This window comes from Adiantum capillus-veneris, chromosome 23 (assembly GCF_014529385.1).
Source record: "Adiantum capillus-veneris isolate H3 chromosome 23, ASM1452938v2, whole genome shotgun sequence".
Taxonomy (NCBI): Eukaryota; Viridiplantae; Streptophyta; class Polypodiopsida; order Polypodiales; family Pteridaceae; genus Adiantum; species Adiantum capillus-veneris.
Window position 1 is genome coordinate 104,542,711 of NC_140953.1, and position 5,733 is coordinate 104,548,443.

At 43.2% G+C, this 5,733-nt stretch overlaps 1 pseudogene; it reads left to right on the top strand.

The window, feature by feature from the left end:
- The first annotated feature begins 213 nt into the window (after nt 1-213).
- On the top strand, nt 214-4,092 carry LOC147428286 (uncharacterized; annotated as a pseudogene).
- The last annotated feature ends 1,641 nt before the right edge of the window (nt 4,093-5,733 follow it).

A 5,733-nucleotide genomic window follows, 5' to 3' on the forward strand; every position in this document is an offset into this window, starting at 1 on the left:
ACTGAAGATCGAAGAAAAGAATAGTGCAGGTGTGGAAATGTCTTGTGTGAACAGGCCAGTGGAGTAGCCTTGTCAAATGTCTTATGATGGTGAGTCCCTATTGGAGGAAGAAATGTGGTTTGATTGTGCATCCAGTTTGGTTGAAGAGCAGGTTTTTGAGGATGACCTGCAGGAGCTAGAAGTAGAAGTTGTGATAGATCATTTGAGTTGTCTATGCAGGGGGTGGGGCAACCTTGCCTTGGTGAGCATGTTGAGGTGTGCTTTGAAGTTTCAGAGTTTGTGTGTAGCCGTGGGGAGTTAGCTCCAACAGATAACTCTATGGAAGCTGATACAGGTGCAACCTATGAGAGAGAGGCTTCATGCAAAGAGGAAGGTGCCGCCAACCTTGCAGGTGATGAGATATTTGAACAGGATAAAGCTTCAGCAGGTCATGTTCTTGAGTATAAAGAGTTGGTTTTGGAGCCGTTTACAAAGGGTTGGGATATAGGTTTGCAAAGGGATCAGGTTTGCTTGGCTATGCAGCAGGTGGGAAGCAAATGGGAGGGTCTTGCTATTTTACATGATGCTATGGATCCATGTGTTATTTGAGGTTTTATAGGTATCTTTGTATCACTTGCAAGGCTCTTTTGAAGTGGAATATACTATGGAAGGTTCTGTAGCAGATGACATGATAGCAGCTTATGGTACCAGTGCTTCAGGTGATCGAAGGTATGATTAAGGTTGGCAGAGAGGATTATGGATCTAGGGTGATGAAGCTCGATGCTATGAAGAGCTGGAAGGATGGCCTATCTATTGGCCTACAGGTGTGAAGGAACACTTGAAGGTTCATGCTTTACAGGTGGATGACCATGACCAGTGTTTTATATTTGATCAAGATGGACGCTATGCCATGCTAGGGGAAGCCTTCAGCTTTCCATTTGACCCAGGCGGGTGATGCAGTAACATATGCTCTTCGCTCTATATCTATCCTATCTATATAGCCACTATTATTTTCCTTATGCACTCTATAGCTCTATTTTATATCATTCTCTCTATATAGTTCTATTTTACCTAAATAATGTTGTTGTTGAGCATGAATGCTCAACGAGGGGGTGGGAAATGATGGTACAACCAAGCTGTGTCAATCTATGGAAGTGCAGGAAGTCGAGGCATGGCAGTTTGTAGGCAAGTGGCAAAGACCTTGAGCGGATATTTGGTGGAGCCAGGAGCCAGGTACACCGAGTTGGAGCACTCGCTAGTAAAAAATGCAAGTGTTTTTCTGCTATCATAGGTGGCAGGAGCATATGATTATATCCCAAGGTTGGGAACGAGGGAAGGGGTGCTGGATGCACGTGCCATGAAGTTTATTCTATGGGATTTGGAGCGAGATGTCTACAAGAGATACTACTTGCCAGGATATGTATGCTAAATGTGGAGTTTAGAAAGGTCAAAAATGTTTTTCCAACTCAACTGGTCGGAGAGCACTTCGGCCAATTGAGAGTTATGGTGGCGCAGTCTAATCAACGGTCATATCAGTCACCATCTCTCTAGGTGAAGATCTTGGCACCCGAGGATAATTCTTATGGAACGGTCCTTGTTTCTTAACGGCCAGGAAGCTGAAGTTTTGTGTTGTTGATGCTAAGGTGAACTACATTGAAGTTTCTTTGAAGGGAAGTTCGTTGATCGGGTCCATGCAATGTACGTAAAAGGAGGCCAGCCTCAAATTTATTAAAAGATGAAGTTCAACTTGGACAAAAAAAGATAATGATGCATGGCCGTGTGAAGGGCCGCCTAAGTGTGGTGTTTATATATATATATATATATATATATATATATATATATATATATATATATATATATATATATATATATATATATATATATATATATATATATATATATATATATATATATATATATATATATATATATATATATATATATATATATATATATATATATATATATATATATATATATATATATATAAAGAATACAAAGTTGCTTGCAGTAGACGAGCAGAGCGGGATGGAAGGTCGACACTTGGAGATTGCATGTAGAGGGTGGTGCGCCACCTGGGTGAAGCCATACAGAGTTGCATTAAGCGGGGGGGTCGGGTCAATTCTTTGGAGGAGGAGGAGCGACCAATAGCGAGGTCGCTATTGGCCTAGCAAAGGAGGGGTTGGCGTTGTAGAAGCAAAAAGGAGGATGGCTGGCTAGGGGCCATAAGCCGCTATAGGAGGAGGTGACGGGTTTGCAGAGCCCGGGAGTTGCAAGGGCACTAGTCTTGCAGGACCAAAGGGGGTGGCGCTGTGTGTTGAGGCCGCCAGGATGGGATTAGGTTTGCTTGGCTATGCAGCAAGTGGAGGCAAATGGAAGGGTATTGTTGCTTCATGTTATGCTATCGATAGCTATGTTGTTGCAGCTTGCTTTGCAAGCTGTACTATGCAGATTTCAATGCTCATGTGATAAAGATGATCATATGGAGGTTTCTATAGCATATGGCATGATATCGGTTTATGGTGCAAGTGTTTCAAGTGAGCAAAAGCATGCTTATGGTTGGCACGAGGGCTTGTGGATGCAAGCTGACAAAGCTCGATGCTATGAAGAGCTGGAAGGACGGCCTGTCTATCGGCCTACAGGTGCAAAGGAAAGCTTGGGTATACATGCTTTACAGGTGGATGGCCATGACCAGTGTCTTATATTTGATCCAGGTGGACGCTATGCCATGCTAGGGGAAGCCTCGATCTTTCCATTTGACCCTGGCGGGTGATGCAGTAACAGATGCTCTTCTCTCTATATCTATCCTATATATATAGCCACTATCATTTTCCTTATGCATTCTATAGCTCTATGTTATATCAATTTCTCTATACAGACTTATTTTACCTAAATAATACTCTGGTTGAGCAATAGCAGATGGTTATCTCTCTATCTCCATCCTATCTATATAGCCGCTATATTATCATTTTTCTTATGCAGTCTATGTAGCTATTTTTATCATGCTCTCTATACATACTTATTTCACCTAAATAATACTGTGGTTGAGCATAAATGCTCAACGAGGGGGTGGGCAATGATGGTACAGTCAACTTGTGTCGAACCATGGAAATTGTCAGTAGCAAGTGCATGGCAACCGATAGATTGATGACATCAGGCTTGGGCAGGTCTCAACTGCATTTTGGAGCAGGCCTCACAGTGGTATGCATGCGAAGTGCGGTCCTTTGCAGGTAAAGTCGTGGGTTTTGAGCTATATAAGTCACGAAGCTTAAAGGTGGTGCAATTGTGGTATTTATGTTGGATGGGTGGTGAAGGTCAGCGCTTCAAAGTTTTTCATGTGCTCGGGTGAAGATGATTTTCCATTCATCAATTGGATATCTCATCGAGCTCGGAGAGAGAAACAATCGTGATGATCGTGTTTGGGGTCCTCTAATAAAAAAACGACAATTGAAGGGCTCTTTTTCTGCCGGGTATTAAAGACTTGATGCTAGTCAACAAGCACAGTGGTTGTTTTCCTTTGGCATGCTTGGGTATGTGCATCCACTCGCAGAAGCGCCGAAGGTGGCTATGTTTGGAGTGTGCAAGGGGGCCAAGCCCGAAGTTTTTTTTTAAAGCTATTAATTTAAAAAAAAAAAAACGAAGCTTCTATCTATTGCAGTCGACACTGGCAGTCGGAAGGGAAGGGCGGGCCACCTGGATGGTTTGCATGAGGGGAGGCCGCGAGGGGCTTGCATGGGAAGGCGACACGGCAGGTGAAGGGGGGGGGGTTGTTGCCAGGGAGGGCATGAGGAGGAGGGGCCAACTGCATGAAGGTTGGAGGCCGCCAGAGAACTGCCTTGAGGAAGGGTAGCGCTGCAGGTGGACATATGGGGCGACCAAGGGTTTCTTGGTAAGGCCGGGAGGTGTCACAAAGGCGGGCGCGCCATCTTGGAGGTGCATACCGAGAGCCTGCGGGACAGCCAAGGCAGGAAAGGAGCTGCCAAGGGCTGCCAGAAGCCAGAAACGGAGGGGATGCATGATAAGGGAATGAAGCAGGGCAGCGCAACAGAAGTGGAGTTGAGGACTGAGGGCTGCGCAAAAGTTGGAGTTGGAGCCGTCAAGGGGGCTGTTTGAAGGTAGAGGAAGGGGAGGCCGGTTGTGAGCACGGCCACATGTACGACAGAAGTGGGTAGAGTTGGTCATTTGTAGAGGAGCAAAGGGCTCCAAGGGAAGGGAGGCCGCCAAGAGTCTTTCGATAAACCTCAACGAGGCAGAGAAGAGCCATTGGAGAATCATCATGAGCAGGGCAAAGAAGGTGAAGGGCACAACTTGCGGCAAGAGAAAACGGCATCAACAATCTCGGGTGACTACTGTAGAAACCGGAAAGCAAGTGGGAGATTGAAAGAATGCCTTTGGTTGCTTTTGAAGGGTGGTACACATCAGGACCAGCATGATCCATTCTTATGCGCTCTCTTATAGATAACCACAGCTTTTGTAATCTCGACATCACCCTAAATGCTAATATATTTTCTTGTGTATGCGAGTGCATGAATCCATTGCTAGAGAACCTCCAAAAAGTGTGTTTTGGTCAAGTAGCCTTGAAATATTATCTTTGTGATTGTCGGTGCTCTCCAGAATCCAAGAGGGAAGCTTTGTTGACATGGTTGGCGACTGGTTGTGTGTGGTCTGGGATGGTTGGGTTTGGGCTTGGACAATAGTTGTTTGCAGATTGCGTATCGTGGTGTGTGTTTGCTAGGGGATAGGGGTGTTGTGAGATCACTGGGCTATAGAGAGGCATTCATAGTAGGTGCTGGTGGTTTTCCCATTTCCCCCTTTCCAACGTGCAGCAACTGCAGATAGATAAGCTCTCAAAGATCTACCATGGGGTGTGAGAACTTCATGTTCGCACTTCAAATAGATATGACAATCGTCAGTATTTGCAATTAATCCTCATGTTACAATGAGAATCAATTACAAGATTTGATTAATATTATCAATTATTGTAATGTATGAAAGACATAAGATTGCACTTTAGATAAATCTATATAGTGCAACATGATGATGAGATTTATTTTTATTGTTTTAATAAGTGTTTAAGATTATCGATTATTGTAATGTGAGGAACCAAAATCTTGTACTTTAGATGAATCGATGTAGTGCAATATGAGCATTGTGATTGAAATGTTTTGTTTAAAGTGATGCACTTGAAAAGAAAATTTGATTGACATGAGTTTATACATGAAGAACGATAAGACTATCTAATACCTAATGTGGACAAATTTTGATCACTATATTGATCCATAGACCATTGCCTCTGCAATATGTTGCTTTCAATTGTTTTTTACCTCAAAATTGATAGGTAGATTATTTGATTCTAGCAAATAAAATTCATTTGTGAACATAGTGAAAAGACATGAGTGGAGTTAAGGCCACGAGCTGCATGTCGAAAAGAATACTGCAACTCGAAAAGAATACATCTCGATTGAAATGTAAGACCTGCGGCCACGAATTCAGTGGTAATGCGACCAGAATTAAAGAGCATCTATTTAAAGTCCTTGGTAATGTGTCCGAGTGTATAGCTCCGCCAAGAGATATTGATGCTAGATTACCAAAGTATGCTTGCATAGCAGAGCAAATTCTTGCAGCTAAAAAGAAAAGTACTAAAAGTACTACTGCTAAACAAGTTGCAGCAGATGTTGAAATGTCTGTTGTTAATGAGAGGATATAGAATGTGCCTACAGAAGAAAATGATCACACTCCCTAGTCATCTCCTCT